This window comes from Misgurnus anguillicaudatus, chromosome 3, assembly GCF_027580225.2.
Source record: "Misgurnus anguillicaudatus chromosome 3, ASM2758022v2, whole genome shotgun sequence".
NCBI classification, from domain to species: domain Eukaryota; kingdom Metazoa; phylum Chordata; class Actinopteri; order Cypriniformes; family Cobitidae; genus Misgurnus; species Misgurnus anguillicaudatus.
The window spans coordinates 21077922-21101146 of NC_073339.2; the positions used below are offsets into that span (position 1 = coordinate 21077922).

The window sequence follows — 23225 nt, forward strand, 5'->3', positions numbered from 1 at the left end:
CATTTGTCAGATACTCACTTAATCTCATGTGTAATCAGAGTTTACTGTTAAGTTAGTATCTTGTGAGTATTTTGTGAACGTGAGCTTCTCTTGTATCATAAAAACTTTTGATGCGTGTGCAGCAGGCATGTACCTTGTCAAGACACGTGATGCACACGGTTCACACGACGCAATGTACACACATATTTTGAAATGACAAGCAACACACATAACACTCCGAATACATATTTTGAATTTATGCACCTCGGAAGAGAGGTCAGTGTACTGTGAGTGCAACAATGTGAGGTCACTCAGGCTATTGTCACAATTTGAGGTTACTGCACACTCACTGTGCGCTCATACTATGGCCCTGAGGTGAGGTCACAGCACACTCAGTGTCCGCTCAAATCATATTACGACACACTTGCTGTTGCCATACTATGGTCAATGTGAGGTCATGGCACACTCATTGTGCACTGAACTCAACATTTTGAATTCACAAAGAGCTTGCACATAACTCACAAGATGAGAATGTCACAGTATGAAAATGATGTGATTTTACTGTGATTATCGCGTGATCTCACATGTTGACTGGGTACAGTACAGTGTTTAAGTCACTATGTCTATAGTGTGGGATATCTCGCATGTGTGTGCCTTTACAAAACTCAACCATGGTTACTGTAGTTAAACCATGGTTAGTGTAGTTTTGCTAATAGTAATCAATATACCAAAAAAAGAGAATACTACACTTTTACAACAACAAAAAATGTTAATTTTCATGAGGGGGTGTGTGCATCTGTACAGTAGGGAAAGAAGTGAGAGTTTTACTGTAGTGTTTGTGCATGGTGCATGTTCCTCTCACATAGGCCTAACATGTTTACAGTTCAGCCTCTGTCCAAAGCCACATTAATTTTTATTCAACTTTCATTTATGGACAGTAGACAGCAGTGATTTGTTCGTTAGCAATTCTTTCAGTTACTGATGTAAGCAGAGTGTGTATGTATTGGCCATATGTCTACTTAGACATGTCATTTGTAACTTCAAAATCTCCCACCTCTTGCATACAAAAAAGACATTTAGGACTTTTAAAATATACCATGGGTGCATTGCCTTCTTAACAATATATATACACACGCACGCACGGTTTTTTGTAGTCACATAATACTTTAAAAATAACTATTGCGATGGTTGCACTATTATTACGCTATTGGGTGTCTCGCCTTGTTGTTATTAGCCCTGATTGGTTGTTTTGACCGTCATCCAGATCTCTGGCCTATGACAATTCAGCGCGCACTTTTCAACATTTCAAACTCCTGCAGCCGGTAGTATTTGCTGATGCTGCTGGAGGGAGGAGTTAACTCTGCAGAACTGCAGCAGTACATCGGTTGGTCCACTACTGACTTTTACTATAATTGGTTACCTCTATCGGGTATTTTTTTATTCGGTTGAACTTAAGTTAGAAAACATAATATGGACAAAGACTTTTACCAACGGGTACCGGACATATGGAAAACTGCAGCAGGTAAATACCTTTTACTTTACCATTTTTCTAATGACGCATAAAGAAAGTGTTCAAGTAAGATGCTAACCGCGATTAGCCCGAGAACGATATTTGCAAATATCAATGTAAGAACCGCTAATGTAATGTGTGTTGTTAGTCGTTATTAGGTCAAGCTCACATAACGTGATGTCTGAAATTGATGAGACGTTTATAGTAACGTTAAGGCTTCTTGTCGTGTTTTGTTTTCTTGTAACTACGCTAATAAAACCTTTGGTTAACAAGCTAAATGTTTCGCAGTTATACATGTTGTTCCAAGGTAGTTATATGAAGCATTTGACACGCTCTGTAGCTGATGTTGATAATATATAAGCAGAAGTTTCGTCGAAGTTTTTAAGTAAACTCTAAAATCAATCTGCGACCGTAAAATCCTGACGTACTTTCCGTATTATGATTATCAGTGATACTAGTGCGTTTATTTTGAAGCATAAATAGTAATGTATATTTGGAATGTGTAAATTGATCACTGGGCTCTGTAGAAGATTATACAATCCTGTTTTTTCTAGGATCTACTGTGGATCGCTGGGACTTAAGTCAAAGTGAGACCGAGAATGTGTTTTATCTCAAGCTGGTGAGTAACGTTTCAATTTTGAAAGTCCACATCCCATTAAATAAAATGACTAATATTGTTTTTGTGTGCGTTTCCCCCTCAAGCTCCAGAGAAGTCTCCTACCACGCCATACATAAGGTATTAATTTTATCCTAATATATAAAGACTGTGTTCGCATATTATTGGAAATTATTGACAAATACTACAACAACGTTGCCAAAAACGTTGGCAAGCGCTCACAATTGGTGTCTGCCTAGCGTTTTTAACAGCATTTACATGCTTCTGCACGATTGTGACTTCATGAGCAACGTCACTCTAGAATTTTTATGACACAATCCTAGACTTCATCTTCTCATCAAATTTCCTGTTCAGTCAAATGGTCTTTAGTTATATGCTGAAGTGTCCTGCCCCCTAAATTGCACAGAACATGATATCACACGCACATGAGATAAGACATACATTTACTAGTTCTTAGCATGAAGTAGGGGATAGGAATGATTCAGACAGTGTAAATATGCTTTCCATTGGGGTGAATGAAGTCTGCCACTACAATGCACAAACATACAGGGTGCTCCGGTCCAGCGTGACAGCACAGAGTGGATCATATGTAGGAGTCTCTGCCAAAAACAGTTTGGAGGAGATCAAACATCACAATCAGTTAGACGGCCTTAACATTATAAACAGCAGTAATGAGTAGAAGAGAAACACTGCTGCATACACACCAACAAAATTTACATATCACTGTTATCATTGTTTTTATTCTGTAATAACACTTTATATCTTAATTGTGATTTTATTTTAATACAACTGTGGCGCTCACAAGCTGTGAAATGCGACTTTGCTGGACTGTGCCATAAACACTATTGATCATTTAAAAAATAGGGAAGGTCTTCTCGACAGTTCGGTTGTGATTTTCTGTTTCAGTTAAAATGACCTCCACATAAAATAATGCTACATGTTCCAAGAGGGCAGGGTGCTTCAGTGTTAAAAAAGAGCATTTGATCGGAAAGAAAATTTGATGAAGAAGCTAAAGTGTAAGCTGACCCTAATTCATGTGTTCCTTATACCACATACATGTGGGGAACATGGGACATTTGATGATGGTAGATAAAAAATATATTTTGTACGTTCTACCATTTTTAATAATAATAATAGTAACTTCTCAGAAATGTATTATACAGCATGCTCGTCTTGAAAAGGTGATACATTTTGGCTTAAACATGTTTTTAAATTCCATTTTCCAACAGTGATAACTGCTAAAGATGAAACACATTAATTCTTTCTTTTTTCTTTTAGATCAACATTGAAGCATTGTTTACAGTAAGAATAGGCACCAACAGAAAGACAAATCCAACACTAGTAAGTATTAACTGGCAAATATAAAACCAGCTTTATCAATTTTAAGGCATAGTGTAGAGAAATAAAAATTATCGTGCCATCCCTGATGTATCTGACTTTCTTTTGTTAGGGAAGCACATTTTATTTTACAAAAAATACTAATTTGTGGGTCTACATAATGTTATAAAAATGTTTATCATTATTCTATCTCTATATTAAAGGAAAACACCACAGTTTGTCAATATTTTACTATGTTCTTACCTCAACTTAGACTAATTAATACATCCCTATATTTTTCAATGCGGGCATCACTAGTTTACACTGCCAGAATGTTTCAGTGTCAAATTTGGTTAAAAATGTTAATAAAAAAATAATCTTGTTTAAAGGAAAGGTACAATACTTTTCAGTGAATTATATTGTGTTCTTTTTTATCCCCTAGATGCACCAAGGATCAAGGTGATTTTTGGCAGCTTGGAGAATTTTTCTTTATCTGTCACATCTGGTACAGAATCTCTGACATTTTGGTATTTGTAATGTTTATTTTATTATATTTGTATACTTATGCTAGATATTAATATACTTGTATAGTTACTGTATGTTTCTGAATTAAAAGATAGCCCCAGGTAAAAATGTAAAACTGATATAATACTGATATTGAAAATACAAGCTAAAATGGCACAATTTGTTGCTTTCTCCACCTGTTTCACAAATGAAAACATTTTATATGCACAGATTCACTTGCCGGAACTGTACAGATTTTTCTTGTTTAATTTCAGGCCAATCTGTATTGTAGACACAACGTTTGTTATATGAATGCCCCATCTGAAGGGAACTGCCTTGAAAAAAATATTAATGGCATTTTCTTTTCGTCTTATCTCTGTATAGACCATGGTTCCTCCCATCTTGCCCTGGAGAGCCGGTGCCCTGCGGAGTTGGCTTCAACCTTAAGGGAAAGCACCACAGGTTTTTCGGTATTTTTTATGTTATCACCTCAACTTAGACAAATCAATACAAATCCTTTTTTTCGGTGTGTGCACTTTTGGTCTTTGTGCAGCGCGTCGTGAATGTGTTGGCATTTACCCAAGCCCAATTCATTCCTTAGGAACAAAACAAAAGTTTTATTTTGTGCCACCACACTTACTCGTGTAACTACTCATGTAACAGTCTTTAAATAGGAAAAAACATGGAAGTGTTTGGTGGCTTTTAAATTAATCCCTGTTTGGATCCTAAGGAATTAATGGGGCTGGGCTGGATGCTGGCGCATTCGCGACGCGCTGTGCAGGGATTGGAAGTGCATGCATTGAAAAAAGATAAGTATGTATTGATTGATCTAAGTTGAGATAAGAACATGGTAAAATGTTGAAAGACTGTGTGTCTTCTTTAATCAAACATACCTGAGGTAGATGGGTTTGATCAGGGTTGATGCTAAACTCTGCAGGGCAGCGGTTCTCCAGGGTAGGATTTGAGGAACCCTGTTATAGACGGTTTCAGCGACAGTAACATACATAAACGCTTTTGTGGCCCAAACCTAACTTCCGGGAGATTTCCGTGTAGAACCAATATAGGAAAAAACTGAAATTCTGTCATAATTTACTCACTCTCATTTTGTTACAAACCTGTATAAATTTCTTTGTTCTGATGAACACAAAGGAAGATATTTTGAGGAATGTTTTTAACCAAACCGTTCATAAGCCCCATTCACTTCCATAATATTATTTTTTCCTACTGTGGAAGTGAATGGGGCTCATGATTAGGGCTGTGACGGTTGTCATAACCACACACAACCACGGTGGTGAAGTGCGACCCACGATGGTAAAGTGGGACCCGCGATGGTGTGCACGTCACAAACAAATTAATTACAATCTTGCACAGCAAAACTTCCTTTTTTTCAAAGCATGTAGGTGCTCCAGAGCATCTGTCATTGCTAAGTAACCTAAGCATTGCTTGACGTTGTGACGAGCACCCACCGGCGGAAAAAGAAACTGGCGCCTGTGAACAAGCATGTTCGTTAAGAAATGTATATCTGATCATTGTTTAAATTTTTATTTTTTAAAATACAGTGGGGAAAATAAGTGTTTGACACATCAGCATTTTTGTCAGTAAGGGGATTTCTAAGTGATATAGCCAGATGTAGCCATCGGGCCAAGTGTTGAATTCATACAAAGAAATCAGAACATTTAAGTATACACGTTGAGTCATGATAGATGAAGCGAAATGACACAGGGAATAAGTATTGAACACACATATTTAATACTTTATAGAAAAGCCTTTGTTGGTGATTACAGCTTCTAGTTGTTGTATGGAGAGACCAGTCGTCTTCATTGCTCAGGAGTGATTCTGGCTCATTCTTCCATACAAATGGTCTTTAAATCTTGAAGGTTCATTGGGCCTCTTTTATGAACTTTGATCTTTAGTTCTCTCCATAGATTTTCTATGGGATTTGTATCAGGTGATTGACTGACCACTTCATTGTTTCCTTGGCCTTGTGTGTGGGATCATTGTCTTGCTGAAATGTCCACCCTCTTTTCATTTTTAGCTTTCTGGTAGATGGCAGCAGATTTTTATCCAGAATGTCCCGGTACATTTCTCTATTCATCCTGCCTTCAATAATATGAAGTCTGCCAGTACCCCTTGCTGAAAAGCAGCCCCAAACCATTATGGTTCCACCCCCAAACTTAACTGTTTGTATGGTGTTCTTGGGGTGGTGGGCAGTGCCATTTCTTCTTCAAACATGGTGTGTAGAATGACTGCCAAAAAGTTAAATTTTGCTTTCATCTGACCATACTATAGTCTCCCAATAATCCACAGGCTTCTCCAAATGCTCTTTCGCAAACTTTAACCGAGCCTCAACATGCTTTTTGTTCAGCAATGGAGTCTTGCGTTGTGAGCGTGCATGGATGCCATGGCGGTTCAGTGCATTGCTTATAGTTTAGACCTTGATGCGAGGTCTTCCTGAAGTTCTGCCCGAGTGGTTCTTGGCTCATGGAGAACTCTCCTGATTATTCTTTGCACTCCTTGGACAGGGATCTTACTTGGAGGACCTGATTGTAGCCGGTTTATGGTGAAGTGATGCTCTTACCATTTCTGGATAATGGCCCCCACAGTGCTCACAGGAACATTCAGCATTCTGGAAATGCGCCTATAACCATTCCCATCAAAATGCTTTTCAACAATAAGATTACGAGGATCTTGAGAAAGTTCTTTGCTTTTACCCATCATGAAGTCTTTCCTGTGTGCCTCCTGGGTAATGAGAAGCATTTATAGGCCATCAGTTGTGTTCAATGCTTGTTCCCTGTGGCATTTCGCTTTATTTATTATGAATCAACTTGTAAATGTTCCTTTGTATGGATTCAGTGTTTGGCTTGATGGCTACATCTGGTAGAAATTTTGTGTCAATAGCCCACTTGGAGGTCCCCTTGCTGGTGGAGGTGCTGATGTGTCAAATACTTATTTTCCCCGCTGTATATGTATGCATTATATATATATAAGACAATATGCATCAATGTATATCATGCATCAATATAACCCCCCCCACACACACACACACACATTCTATGAACACCACGGTGATCATGATCCGTTTGGTTACAAACATTCAAAATATCTTCTCGTGTTCATCATAACAAAGAAATTTATAACAGGTAGCAACATGAGAGAGAGAGTAAATGATGACAGAACTTTCATTTTTGGGTGAACTATTTCTTTAACTTACTGTAATTTCACAAACCTGAAGTCAGACCATTCGTTTTTTATTTTGAAATTATAGAACAATTGTAATTATGATATTTACATTATAGAACAAACAAACAAACCAAATTTAAAACAAAACTTCACCTGATGCTACAAGTATGTTGCATCTTTGATCATTGTGTTTAAAATACACTTGTTGCCTCTAATTTCAAATAGCTTCAAATTGTTTTAAGGCCATTTAAGTCGGTTTACAAGTAAATAAACATCTTATTTATGTACTTTTTCTGTTGCCTAAAGAAAAAGAATCTGCCAATTTGCTTTACTAATTTATCACAAATTATATACATCATCATTACACAATAGTAACCATGCAGTCACAAAATGTCCTGGCTAATGTTCAACCCGGTATTGGGTCAAAAATGGGACGAAACAACCTAGCATTTTGGTTTGAACCTGCCAGGCATAGGTTAAATTCCAACCCAACGGTTTGGGTTTGTCCCTTTTTGATCCAACACTTGTTTGACAGAAACCCATCATTTTTTGTATTATATAGAATAGATAAATTATTTCATCCTTTACTTATGGGGGCTGTTTATAAAGAATTGGTTAATAATGCAAATTTACATCTGTGATAGAATCTGTAGTTGTGTGAAACAGTGAAAGTGTTATCTTGTTAATGTGTCTGTTTTGTACTACTTCAGTATGTTTAGAATATTTAACAGTAGCCATAAAGCTTACATTTTAGGAGAATTTGATGTATGATTTTAGAAATATGATTTTAACAGTAAAATGTTTCATCTATTTCATGTAAGATTTGTAATTCTTTTACTGAATCATTGGTTACATTTTATACATTTAGCGATGTTTGAGATGTTACACTGTATATTCACAGTTTTTTTACACACTTAAAATCCTTAATAAATCTTTTTAATTTACTATCTTGAGCATGTCTTGACAATTTATTCAATGTGTTTGACCAAAAGAATCTGGGGAAAATCAGTAAATTAACATTATTTTTCTGCAGAACGTTTAGTGCTGTCACTTTTTTAAAGGTGTTTGATCATAATAATCTGGGAAAACTGTGTAAAATAACAATATTTCTCTGCAGAACTTTTTAGTGCTGTCACTTTTTTAAAGGTGTTTGATCATAATAATCTGGGAAAACTGTGTAAAATAACAATATTTCTCTGCAGAACTTTTTAGTGCTGTCACTTTTTTAAAGGTGTTTGATCATAATAATCTGGGAAAACTCTGTAAAATAACAGTATTTCTCTGCAGAACTTTTTAGGGCTGTCACTTTTTTAAAGGTATTTGATCATAATAATCTGGGGAAAATCCGTAAAATAACAGTATTTCTCTGCAAAACTCTCAGTGCTATCAGTTTATTAAAGGTGTTTGATCATAATAATCTGGGAAAACTCTGTAAAATAACAGTATTTCTCTGCAAAACTCTCAGCGCTGTCAGTTTATTAAAGGTGTTTGACCATAATAATCTGGTAAAAATCCGTAAAATAACAGTATTTCTCTGCAAAACTCTCAGCGCTGTCAGTTTATTAAAGGTGTTTGACCATAATAATCTGGTGAAAATCTGTAAAATAACAGTATTTCTCTGCAAAACTCTCAGCGCTGTCAGTTTATTAAAGGTGTTTGACCATAATAATCTGGTGAAAATCCGTAAAATAACAGTATTTCTCTGCAAAACTCTCAGCGCTGTCAGTTTATTAAAGGTGTTTAACCATAATAATCTGGGGAAAATCCGTAAAATAACAGTATTTCTCTGCAAAACTCTCAGCGCTGTCAGTTTATTAAAGGTGTTTAACCATAATAATCTGGGGAAAATCCGTAAAATAACAGTATTTCTCTGCAGAACTTTTAAAGAAAAAATCTGTAAATTAATTGTTTTTGATCTTTTTTGGAATTAAGAAATTTTACTTTAATTTTACGGTTTTTGTTTGGCAGCCGTAGCTGCCAGTCATTTGACCGTTTTTTTACGAAATTTTTTTTTACAGTGTATGCTAAAAGTGCTAGCGCCAGACCCGGAGATCAGCTGCATGGATTTCAAAACGGTAAGAATCAAATGTTTAACTCTAGGGGAGCTGGAAAATTAGCATATTTTCAAAAAAAGTGGAGTGTCCCTTTAAGATGTGTTTTCATTGATCAGATTGATGAAATAAGATTGCACAACTTTCACACGCTTGCAGAATGAAACTACGCGGAAATCAGCCGCTTTAGTTTTATCAATAAAAGGCTAAACATAGCGCTGTACACCAAGTGTTCGCGCCAGAAGTCAGAAAAGAAGTAAACCATTGTGTTTAGTACCTCAGATTAGATAAATGGGTGGAGAGAAGGTGGTCTCCTGTGGCTGCTCGAACACATTTAACCACATGTGCGTTTACACTAAAAAAGCAATTAGATCAAAAGGGTTTTTGACTACCTCTGAATGTGGTTAAAAGTGGTTGAAAGTAGACGAGCTCAAAACGTTTTGAACACCGTTTACACCTGGCATTAACGTTGTCCACTTGTGATCCGATCGACGAAAACGCATATTAATGCCAAGTGTAAACAGCCTCTAAAAGTGACTACAGAGGAAGATTTCTTTAATAAAGCAAAAATGAGAAACAGAAATAAATCTTTACCATATTAAACTAAATTGACAAGATTTACACATAACTAATGACAAGTCATTATAATTAGGGGTGTAATGAAACACCAATGCCACATTTAGGTTCATATGGTGGTTTTGGAGTAGGGATGAGCATTTTTCATTAATATAATATTTGAATATTTGAGCTCATTAAAAAAACTAATATTTGAATTGCGACATGAAAAATACATAAAACTTCAAAAAGTAAGTCTCAATTAATGTCATTTAAATTAACGAATAAAGTGAAGTTTGAAGTTTTTGTTTTTTTAATTTTGTCACAATTTCACAGAAGGCTTATAATTAGGAAATATCCACAACAAGCTAAGCTTATATTTTATATATACTGGGTATGTATTTTTAAGTTAAAAACATTGTAATTCTTCGTGATTTAAGTCAGTCGTTAATAAAAATTCAGGAGAGAACGAAAAAACATAGGCTACATAACAGACTGTACAGTTGGCATATGAATATCTTCTTTATTTAGTTTGACATGTTTTGTGAGTAAGGACACACCATATTTACAACCGGCAAACGTGCGCAGTAACATCATCACTCCTGTGAACTCACCCCCCTAGTTTGAGCGAGAGTGGGAGTTATCAGGAGTGATAATGTTACTGCGCCCGAGGTCGAAGTGCTGCTAACTAAAAGTTCTTCCGCCATATAATATAGTTATTTTTTATCCGCTTAGAAAATCACCACTTTTTATTTTGTGCCACCATACTTCTTTGTTTGACTACTCATGTAACAGTCTTTAAATAGGAAAAACATGGAAGTGTTTGGTGGCTTCTAAATTTATCCCTGCTTGGATCCTAATGTATGAATGGTGCTAGGCTAAATGCTAACATTCACAACGCACTTTACAACAATTTAGTTCACGTATTGAGAAAACAGAACGTTTTGAGCTCCTCTACTTTCGACCACTTTCAACCACATTCAGAGGTAGTCAAAAACCCTTTTGATCTAATTGTATTAATTTGTCTAAGTTGAGGGAAGAACATAGTAAAATATTGAAAAACCCAAATTGGGTTGTTTTAAGCCCAAATGCTGGGTAAATATAGAGTGTTTTCACGGCACGTCATCAATCCAGAAGTCGGCCATATTGGCGATACGGAGCGTAAACAATGTCTTTGAACCGAATGGACCTCGCACATTTTTGCTGCTGAAAATGGCCAAATACTGTCATGTTTTGGGCTGTACTAATCGGTCGGACCGGAAAAAATTTGAGTACTACAGACTGCCAAAAGTTATAACAAACTAAGGAGAAGAGTGCAAAAAACTGTCAGAGGAAAGAAGGCACTTGTGGTTGGCCAAACTGAACCAGGATTTCCAGGGCAAGAATGCTGACAACATTAGTGTTTGTTCTTCCCAACCCACAAGTGGCATTTCTTATCCGGACATCGTGAATATAGGGCCACTTAAAGAATAACTAATAGAAGTAACATTTTGCAAAAAATGTGTAAATCTTGTACTATTAAAGTAGATGTTGAAATTAGATAGGAATCAGATTTTTAACCAAGTATTTTACAAACAGCAACGTAATATCAATATGAGTGAATACTATTACACTACAAAGTTAGTTAAGATATTAAGAAATGGGAATAACAAACACAAATGTTGTCAACATTCTCAGTCCATGACCAAAGATCTAGCTCGTAGGTATCTTTACCACCTAATAACTTTAGTTTATCAAAATATTGCGTCCTGTCCTGCTTATCAAGTCCTTCTCTGTATAATTTAGCAACTTCCACAAGCTTTTTCTGTGGTGTCGACATCATAAATTAGTAGGACAACGTCTTGAATACTACTTTAACCATGCAATCCATGCTGTTGTTTACATCCCAGTATCTCCAACAGGGCCGCACATCCGGGTAACTGACCAATCCGTGACATAGGTGAAAACACTCTATACATACGATAACTTGACCCATCAAGTGTTGGGTTGTTAATTTTAACCCAGTAAATGGGTTGTTTTTTAACCCAAATGATGGTTAATTTTTTTATTTATTTTATTACATTTGTTACAATTTAGATCATGATTTTGAATTAAAGTCAATGAGGCCCCTGTCGGTTGGGCATAGCAAGATGGCCGCACAAATTACGAAAATGCAGCGTTTTAAATATCCAAAAAATATTAATCAATGTATTTACGATCCTGTGAGCGCAACTTAACAATCAAGCTAACCGCTAATGACCAAAGCGGTGCAGTGCATGTAATAACTTTTCACGTCACTGGACTGTTGTCACACATATTAGCTTTTTCTAGTAACAGTAATAGTTTTATGGATAAATATAATGATACAAACTTTGTTTATCCACATAAATCCACCAGTGTATAAACCGCAGCCTCTCTAAAACTAAAGTGAATTCATACAGCACGCACCACACACTGTTAATTTGAACCAGCATTTGGGTTGATGTGTTGCGGGAGAGGTGCATTAATTTAACTGTCAGTGGAAATGAACCAAATATTAACCCAATGATTAGGTTACACAAAACTACTCAAAAAACTACCTAGACTGAGAAAATAATACAATTAAATGACTTAAAAGGCTCAACCAAACGTTTGGGTAGAAACAACAACTCAACATTTGTTGAGTGTATAGATGTGCTTTTTGGGGGAAAGTCCCACTATCAATGCATTGTTACTTTCACTGAGCATGAGCAGCTCAATGATTCTGCGCTGCGTGGCAGCAGGGGGCGTTCGGTATGCCATAAAAGTATCGCGGAACGTATACCGAGGGTGGTGTATCATGGATTTTCGGCTTGGTTCTGAGTATTGTTACACCTCTAGTTATAATAATGAAAGTAATCATAGCCATTGTTCTTGGAATGTCCCTTTCAAATCATGCAATTACTTTGCAATGCAAATTTTACCCTTTTTAACAAAGTTTCAGTGTTATGCTATGTTTTAGTCTTAGGGTGCGTTCATAGTACAAAATTTCGGGAGTGACAACCGCATTTACTTACAAGTGTGAGTCTGGAAGTGTCCTGTTCAGACAGCAAATTACACACAAATAAAACACTGTCTGTATGAACGAGCAACCAACCCTAGACCCATATTCTATTTGCACGCCTGTAGCCATAGTGACCGACGTAAATATCAAAAAATAAGTATTATTTGTGCAGTGGACAAAAAACAAATTTAGTCCATTCAAAAGTAATCCTCATGACTCCTGGTGACAAACTGATGTCTTGTGAAGCAAATCGATCGGTTTATGCAAGAAATTAAATGTTATTTACAACAATATTAGCGTAAATGCCGAGCCTCAGCCACATGCAGTAGGAAGTGCGCTTTACACTCCCGCTCTCTATAGGGGGCACTGAAAGGTTTGCCAACAGCAGGCCAAACATGAGCGCAATCTTCTTGTGGTGTTTGCTGTTGATAACCAACCTCTCAGCGCCACCTATAGAGCGGGAGCGTAAAGCGCACTTCATATGTTGCAGAGGTTGTGCATTAACGCTAATAATGTTGTAAATAACTTTTAATATCTTTGATCAGTTTGCTTCACAAGACATCAATATGTCACCAGGAGTCATGGGGATTACGCCGGTTTCACACCGCAAGCGTGAGCGTTTGCCGCGCATACTGTGCAGTTTAATAACAGTATAAAAATCTCAAGTTCACATTACTTTATTTTACATGTATTTATGAGCAAAACCTCTTCAAGACGCTATGTGACGGTCAGTGTAATTTATATAACTGTGATTTGTTTAATCCACATTGTTTTCGTGTTGTTCTGGTCTGTGTAATGACAGATATAGACACAATTATAGACATAAAAAACCATGGCACATTATTAAATCTGTTTCTCTAAACTTTTACAATAAACTAAAAAAATCACTCTGTGATTGACAGCATGAAGCGAGTGTGTTTCCCTTCAACAGTTTAAGCATAAGATTTAGATTTATAGATGTGTCTATTTCTCTGAAGATTATTAACTTCTAGACAGATATAAGGACTCATTTAGTGCTGAGCAGAGAGTGAATGACTGCTACAGTGTGTTTTTAAATATTTCATTGCTTTCTTTTAAATTTCTCAAAGTCATTGAAACACACTTGGCGTCACATTCATGATTTTATGGTAAAATTACACTTTTCACGTCAACCCACGACCATTTAAACCATAAACAATGCACTGTCAAATTGTTTTAAAGCATCGGAAAACATTCTGGCCTGTTAAACACATGTAGGCTAAAGCTGCGTTTACGGGTTTGACAACTGCATTATATAACCAACCTCACACCCGTAATTTTTTGGGTTTCACAACGGCATTTATAGAGAAGCTGTGGTGTGTGAATGGAATCGCACTGGACAACTAGTTGTCTGTCACGTCATCCACAAAATCTCTTTTTTATTGCTCTACTAAAGAAAAAAGGTGATTAAATAACTATATTTTTTTTATTTTGGGGTTATTTGTGAATAAAATTAAAATTATATTAATCGTCCTTTTGTTTTTCATGCAGTGTACATTAACGGAGCGAGCAACGGTGGCGGTGACAGACAACTAGTTGTCCAGTCCGATTCCATTACAGTTTTTCTCGATTGCTAAAACACTATAACCAGGCTTCTAAAATTTCAAAACCATAATGCCATTTTTCAAGAAGCACAATCATTTTGCTGAACTATAAACACTACTCCCCTGCTTTAACACATGAGTCAAATTTGGTGAACTATTACTTCAAAACTCTTTGCATTCAATACTGTTCACTCAAGTCAGCACAGCTTAATTAGCAAAAACAATGGATCCACAGAGAAATGAAAGAATAGGTCGAGGAGAATGAGGAGGAAGAGGAGGAGGGAGAGGAGGAGGGAGAGGAGGAGGCAGAGGAGGAGGCAGAAGAGGAGGGAAAGGAGGAGGACGTGGTGAAGGAGGAGGAAGAGTACATGGTGAAGGAGGAGGAAGAGGAGGAGGAGGATGTGGTGAAATAGGAGGAAGAGGAGGAGGACATGGTGAAAGAAGAGGAAGAGGACATGGTGAAAGAAGAGGAAGAGGACATGGTGAAAGAAGAGGAAGAGGACATGGTGAAAGAAGAGGAAGAGGAGGAGGACGTGGTGAAAGAGGAGGAAGAGGACATGGTGAAAGAGGAGGAAGAGGAGGAGGAACGTGGTGAAAGAGGAGGAGGGAGGCGAAGGGCAAGGTGACAAACAGTCTCAGATGAAATTCGAGCCACTCTAGCTGACCATGTTCTTGTCCATGGTATGACTATGAGGGAGGCTGAGTAACGAGTGCAGCCTAATTTGAGTCACTTCACTGTTGCCTCCATCTTCAGAGACTTCAGGGAGGAAAACAGACAGATGTACTTACAGTAAGACTGCTCTGTCTGTACAGAACTTTAGTGTGCATTCACTGTTGGACTATGCTGCTGGAATAAAGAAATGCATCACATTGCCTTGCATACAGATAAACATATCAGTAAATGAATGCCAGGGGTGGATCATGCAAGAAGATTTTACCCTCGCTGTTTGGCTAGGGCCAATATAGCCTGTGATGTGGACGAGATTCACTGCCCTGACCCAGAACATTTGCAGTTGTGCTGTGTAGCACATGAATGAATAAAAATGTGCTAATGCATACATTGATTGTGTCTTTTTTGGTCATGTGATAAGGTTTTTGAGGGGGAGAACCCAGGGAACTACACTAACCTTTTCCACTGGTGGCACTTGCGCTACCAACTTTTTCAGTTACTGGCGCAAAATATGATTTGGTCGTACATATTTTTTTGAAGTTATATTAAGGCGCTCTGGATAATAATGAACAATAATGAAACTGTATTGCATACAGATATGCTTTTTATTTTACTTGCAATCTTTTAAACCACATGCCTTCTTGTTTTCTTAAAGAACTGACAAATAATGGTCTACTATACATGTGACGAAGGACTAATAATGTGTGACACAACACAATACTTTGATTTATTGAAAATTAATATTAATTTTACATTATATTTCATTAATCTAACCACCCCAAACTTTCTTTGCCATTAACAAAGCTGACACTGTTTGTCAAAGCACCACGAAAACACTTACTGTTTTTGCACTGATATATGAAGCAATTAGACCCCTTTTATCAAACTCAATATAATACAATACTATGTATAGTATATGAATAGACAGTGCAGGTCTATAGATTATAAATGTGACTGATGTTATAATGGTTATAATTTCTATTAGATAGGCACTTTTACTGCTTATGTTCTATCTTTCTATTCTCCCTTGCCGATTAAAAAAGCTTATTAAAAAAGCTTAATCCACTAATTATTTCAAATTTAAAAGTCTACTTGCTGTCCCGATGACAGACTTTACATTGCTTTGCGTTTTTTATATCCCGGGTCAGCTTAAGCTTTGCTCGTTCAGTGCAATGGGCTTGACATTAGCACTGCTTTTTTGATACAATCTCTGTGCAAACTTTTTAAATATGGATATGGTTTTAGAAAAGATATGGTTTATTAATAATAAGATTATTAAAAAAATGTGAGAAAGAAAATGCAGCGCGTGGTCGTAACAAGAACCATCGCCAGAGAAACCGGATGCACGCTGAAACTGCACTCGAGCGGTAGCGCTCATGGCCGTTTTCCGAACGACTCGGGTTATAAACACAATATTAATCAGACTTGGGACCCAAAGTAATTAAACTAGGTCTTAACTGGACCCGACTGACCATTTCAAATATAAACCCAGAACCATACGGGTCCGGCGTCCTCAGTGAAGAAAGACCTCTGCTCAAGTTCAGAAACATGGAAGACACTGAGCTTGCTTCGCGTCGCACCAAATTCATTGAGAAACAGAGAGCACGCGAACGCACACTCATAGGGAGAGACACAACGTCCTTTCACGCAAAATGAAGCCAACGTGTTGAAGGCTCAGAGCACGTTATAAAACGCATTCTTAAAATCCACATTTCTGTTTTAATAAATGCTCATAGTAAATCATAGCATATTGTCTAAAACATTAGGTAGCACATTTGCGACCCATAAAAAATTACGGTCGCAACGGCAGTTCAAAAGGTTGCATATGCGACCATTTTGGTCCATATTGTTTTGAATTTATTGCACCAGTGTGTAAAACTATGATGTAGTGTGTGTGTGTGTGTGTGTGTGTGTGTGTGTGTGTGTGTGTGTGTGTGTGTGTGTGTGTGTGTGTGTGTGTGTGTGTGTGTGTGTGTGTGTGTGTGTTTTTGAAAGCTTGTGTGTGATTGTCTGAGGGAAAAGTTTGGTTTTTCAGTAAGAGTGAATGGTTTTTAGTGTAAAGCTTTATTTTGACCTGAAAATAGGATGTTTGGAGTATTGTGTGAGGCGTTATGATATTGTGTTTACTGTTTTGAGAATATGAGGCATAGTTTCAATAAATGTGTTTAAGCAACCAAGACTGTAATACCCCACAGCTTCTCTGTAAATGCGATTGTGCAACCCAAAAAAATTATGGGTGTAAGGTTGGTTATAGAATGCAGTTGTCAAACCCGTACATAACCAAACTGCGTGCAAACGCAGCCTTAGCCTACATGTGTTCATAACAGGCCAGAAAGATTCCCAATGCTTTCAAATATAATTTATAACAATTACCACATGCAACTTTCTCAATTATGATTGAGAGTTGTGTCTTCATAGTACAGCTCTAATGTAACATTGAGGGCACAGTAATCATCAAACTAAATTACGAGCAGAACTGTGTTTACATGTCCATCTCTTTTCTCGATATTTCCTGTTTCACTAACTGATCTTTTCCAGATTTCTATTCTTCCCCTCTTTCACGCTCTCTTTCTTAAGGCCTTCATTTTTCCTTTGGCCTCTTTTGGCTAAAAGTTTCTTAAAGTTTAATAAGCACAAAGCAATGACATCACCCTCCACCCCTCTAGACTCAGTTTCAGTTCCAGCATTAATTCCCTGAATGCATTGGAGATATCATCATTCCTCAGAAATACTACTGAAAACATTCAGTTACTCCAGGGCTGCAAGCACAGTCTTCATGCTTAACTGAGGTAGGATAAAAAGTTTTTTTTTTTATGAATAGTTTATTTACAAGATGAGCACTAAAAAGAAAAGCGATAAAGTCATGACTAGGGAATGTTCTAAGATGAATAAAATACCCTAAGAATGAACTGATGCTCTGGGGAATGTTACCAGCAAATAAAGGAGAGCCATAACTTTGAGCCAAATGCTCTTCATATCATCAACTGACCATAGTGACAATGTTTCATACACACAAACAACAACAATATGTGGTTGTCCTCTGCAGTATAACACTACACCATATAAAGCTCATGGGGAGCATTGCTTCTCCTATTAAAGCATAATCACATGTCCACTTTAAATCTGTATTAATGAAATATTATGACATTCATTGGGAAACAATGTATTAAATAGCTTTTTTTGTTGGTAATTGGGAAATAGTTGTAAAAATGCAAGAGGTGACAAGAGTTGGAGACAAAGCTGCTTTCACTTCCATATAACGATTATCGTAAGGGTATATTGGCTGTGGAATACTAAAACCCGCTATTTGTTTCCTATGAACAGTTTCAAAACACAGATCACATCTCCTCTGGGAAGAGGGGAGGATACGAGGACAGGTCAAGAGGTTGTGTGACAAAGACTGGCTGCTCTACAGAGGAAACGGACAAAAACAGGAGCGCATCCTCTGAGTTTTCTCATTCACTGAGGGATTCCTGTTCCATACCAGCTGACAGCCATATTGTCACACGTCCCTCTGAATCAAGGATTCCATTGTCGGATACATCCTCCCAGACTTCCAGAGAAGGTGGAATAGTAAGGTTCCAAAGCTTGAGTTATGGTAAAACTAGCACTTGTCTACTTGACTGCTATAGATTGATCTGCTGTTTCCTGTCACATTCTAAAGATTCTTTTTTTTAACAATGAGCTTTAAATCTTAAAAAAATCTTCAAAAAGTCTGGTTCCTCATTTAATTACATAATTTAAGCAACATATTTAAAATTGTTCCTGAAGTATAATGTAGTATTTGTATTAGAACTGTTTTACAAGCATATTCAGAAAACACTAATAAAAATTTATAACTTAGACTCAAATTACAGGATTTTTAAAATCCCGGGCGATTAAGAAATCTGGTTGCAGCACACACATAAGGAGGGAATCTTCACAGATTTTCTTCTCTTAAATCTGAAACATTCTCACACTACAAGATTTGAAAATTATGGCGCATCACACACCATGCCTAAAGAAACGATGCTTCATGTCACCTCATGAGGAAGTGGATGTAAACAAATGGAGATTGTGACACTTTTTTTTTAAAGAGCACCAATTATCATATTCACGGTTTTACATTTCCTTTGGTGTGTAAGTATGCATTAGTACGTTAACGATATGCAGAAGGTACAAATCCCAAAGTAAATGTTGACGCGAGTTATCATTTCCAACATAAATCTCTTTTCTTGGACTACACATAGGTTGTAAGCAACAGTTTGCTTCCTGGGCCTTGATGTGGACACAACGGTCATTATCATCAGTCATAAACATTATCATGAAGAATTTTTGGTCAAAAGTTTGGTCATCAGCATTTTCTGGATCAGATTGGCTCGTATTGATAAGGTAGTAAAGACCATATTTAATCCTGTCAGTATTGCATTATCAGCTGATCTTCAAAACACGGTAAGGAGTGTAACATTTCCGACTGACGGCAGACGTATTAAGGCCAATCACAATGTCTGGCCAATCGAAGGACACACTGCCTTTTGAAAACGATGAGCTTTGTGCAAAATCAATGCGTTTGAGAAAGACAGGGATTAATGGAGCAACAAAAATGTACGGTATGTGGAAAATAATGTGTTTTTTAACCATAAACCACGCGAACACATTGTATTATACCAAATACACAAAATAGCGTTGTGTTAAGCAATGTAATAGGTGCCCTTTAAGGTTTACATTTGCTAGCTAGGACACTATAGCAGCTTTCTATACTCAATCAGACGATTTCTCCTTATCTTTTTTTATTAAGGCAACGATCGTGATCCTAAATATCAAACATGTTTGCTATGATCGGGGGAGCCCCGATTTACTTGCGAGCAAATCAGGAGGTGTAAGACTTGATCTGTATGATAATCTATGCCGAACATTGGAACCGATCGAGGTCCAGGACCCGATTTCGGACAAAAAATCCAGTAGTGTGTGTGAGACCTGCTTTTAGGATAAAGCATCTGCCAAATAAAATGCATAAATATAAGTAAATGTGATAAAAAAGGAAAAAGGGATAGTTCACCCAATTTTTTTTTTATCTTTCATCATTTCGCCACCCTCAAGTTGTTATAAGTTAGAGGGGTATGATCAAAAATCCATTTCACATTTCAAATCTGTGGGAAGTCCTGTGATAATTTCTTTGTGCTTTAATTGCACGTATATCTGAGCTCAAGCCTCAATGCATTTTCGTCTAAGGTCTCAGGATCAGGAGTAGCAGATCAGAATGTAGCCTTATCACAAGCATGTTTACACTTGTCATATGTTGAAAACATCCAGGTACAGGATGGATTTCAATTACACAAAGGAAGAATGGGGATCCCCAAGTATGTGAAATGAATAAAGTTCTGCCAATAACAACTAGTTTAGTTGACCTAGTTTAAAATATAACACATGCAGGCTATTAGCCATGTCATATGGCTCTCTTTTAACCCCACATGAGAGTCCCAATTAGTTCTCTTCAGAGTTCCCAAGGGAATTGTTTCTCTTTGCAGAACTGAGAATTGTTCTTTGGACACTACATAAGGATTTGTACAGGAAACCATAATGTTTAAAGGTCAAATAAGCAGTGAACACTGCGTATACGACAATCATTCCAACACGCTTTACATTAAAGAACAACCTTGCCAGACTGACTTTCTGCTAGGTCAACTACCTCAAAGAAACGTAAATCAATGCAATGCATGCTTCCAAGCAAGGCTGAAATTGTGGTATTTGGTGATTCAGATAATGGAAATCAGCTGGATCTCTGTACAGCTATAGGCAACATAAAAGTAGTCCCTCTGGCTCCTGATAAAATATTGAGGTCTTTAAAAGCGAATCAGTCGGTCTGTGCAAAAAACTGTTATTTAAAACATTATTATTATGGGTAATCTACTAGATGTGTAACAATACATCGATATGGATTGATGCATCGATTTTATTTCTTACGATTCGATGCATCGATGGCACACATAAAAAAAATCTATTTGAGGTACCTTTATTTTGACACTCTCCACGTCCTCCTTGACGTAGCGTCCATCTACGCAATTCAGCCAAAGCACGCATTTTTGTTTATTTTCATCTGATGGCTTCAGCAAGTGAATGCGATGTAGCAACAAAAGCTGTTGTAGCAGCGAAAACAGAGCGAAAGAAACAGAAGACGAACGTGTGTTTAGCACTGCAGGTGATATTGTCCATGCAAAGCGCAGTGTCCTCTCTCATGTCCTCTTTTACATATTGATCAGTTGTTTTTTTTAAGAGAAAAATCTCTCAAAAGAAACCACTGCAGCACTTGTTTGACTGATAGATCTAGATGTTGTGTGACAGATCAACAGCTTTATTTTTTATATTAACTTATTTTTAAATTTAATTACAGTTTTTCTAAAATACCTCAGTGTTTGTCACTATTGCACATTTTGGCACAAAATACTGAAAGACTTTGACTGTTGCCTCCATAAGCATGATTTTGTGTGACATTTTGCCCTTCATTATTCATTTTTCTTCATTCTTTAATTAATCGAATCTGATCAGATTGTAATCGCATTTCATCATTAGTGAATTAATCGAAAAAGATAAAAATTGTAATCGCATTGAAGACGTTTTTTCTATGCATCGACAAAAATCGCATCGTTGGCGGGAAAAAAATCAATATTACATAAAATCGGGATGATCTGTCCGATTTACATCAATCTTCAGCACCACCCAAAAGTCCTAAGCAAGTATAAAAGTGAAAAATTTCATCTAAATATCCGATGCGAAATATCATTTTGCTTTAATAGATATTTATTAAATGATTTTAGTTGGATTACTTGAATGACAAACTTTTTTGGACTTAATTTTAATGCCAATCCCATTTCCGCTATTATTTCCTCCACTAAATGGTGCTCTTACCCAACTTATAAAACACTAAAGCATTCACTAAATTAAAACAGTAAAAAAAACTCAAAGTGTATGTTTTGATCATCGCTCTGAATCTAAAAAAAGTCCTTTACAAAAATGCAATAATTTCAAATTTGGTATTTTGAAGAAACCTACCCATATTTGAGAACAAAAGTGAAGAGAGGAAGAAAGGATGAATCTTTTTTTTAAGCAGAGGGTATGTGCTTTTATTTGAAATATTGTATGTTTATACATTTAAAAAAAGAAAATTTTCTAAAAAGGCATTAACCTTTTGTGAAAATCATAAAAAAATGCTGCCGCTGGCTGGAAACTTTAAAAAAAATGCTGACGGGGAATGAGTTAATGATGTTTTAATATAAAATAATTAATTTGTGTTCAAATGAAAAAAGGAAGATACATACATGCAGGAAGGCAAGAGACCAAATTATAAGAGAATGTTCACTTTCCGTAAAGCTATTTTTTTTTTTTAAGAAAAAGAGGATGTCACAAAACACTATAAAAAAAGACTAAACCATTATTTTCTTAGTTTTCTCATCTTATTCTTGAGGTTAAAAACACATGGGTTGGGTTATTAACCTATATGCTCAAGGTCTCTCCAAAGGTCAGTTCATCAAGGATCTCTATTGTTTCTACACATTAAGCTAAACAAACCAAAGCCACCCAAGTCTTTATTATATTATGTGGGCAGAGGTTGCGTGGCTGTGTGCCTGCACATTCTAATTTAGCACCCCATTACAAAATTATCTATAAAAGAAGTTATGACACAACTACTTAATGCATCACGCATATGACAGAAAAAGGAAGAGGAACAAATGACAATATCTAAAAGAAACATGCTGTCTTAAAGCATCAAAAAACAGCTTTCAGCAGCATTGCTTTTTAACAGCACCTACAAATCCTATATTATGTCATGTTTTGTGTTCACCCTGTAGTTGTGTCTTATGTTGTTGTTCCTTGTCTTGTGTTGTACAATGAGCACCAAATAATAATGAATGAGTGAAATTAAAAAATACAGCACCTAAAGAAAACTGTTTTAAACATTGGTTTGGGGTTTTCCCTATAGTCCCCAACTTCAAAAACTTAGCTATGAAAACAACAGATCATAGTAAAGATAAGACCTGACACACCAGCAGATAATTCAATAATTCAAGCAAGTCCAAAAAAGGGCTGAACACCCAAGGCATGTTTAAGTAATATACAAGCTTCATTTTTTGCTATTTTCCCTTCCTCATCTACAAGAAATGGCTAAAAATACATACATGGGAAGAGGCATAACATTTTTACAGTAGCCTTTAAAGACGGATGTGAAGGTCACATGACCAAGGTGTTAGACCACAAATGAAGATGTAACTGCTGACGTGACGTCTGACCAGGATTTTGTTTCAT

At 36.7% G+C, this 23225-nt stretch overlaps 1 protein-coding gene and 1 long non-coding RNA gene across 3 annotated transcripts in view; one reads left to right on the forward strand and one right to left on the reverse strand.

Moving 5' to 3' along the window:
- The window catches only part of arhgap10 (Rho GTPase activating protein 10), a 100672-nt gene that overhangs the window by 76366 nt on the left and 1081 nt on the right, over nt 1-23225 (reverse strand). The window lies entirely within an intron of this gene.
- LOC129416989 (uncharacterized) lies at nt 1122-7926 on the forward strand. Its single transcript, XR_012367609.1, has 5 exons — nt 1122-1501; nt 2044-2108; nt 2192-2225; nt 3384-3446; nt 3865-7926. It is a non-coding gene; the product is annotated as an uncharacterized lncRNA (long non-coding RNA).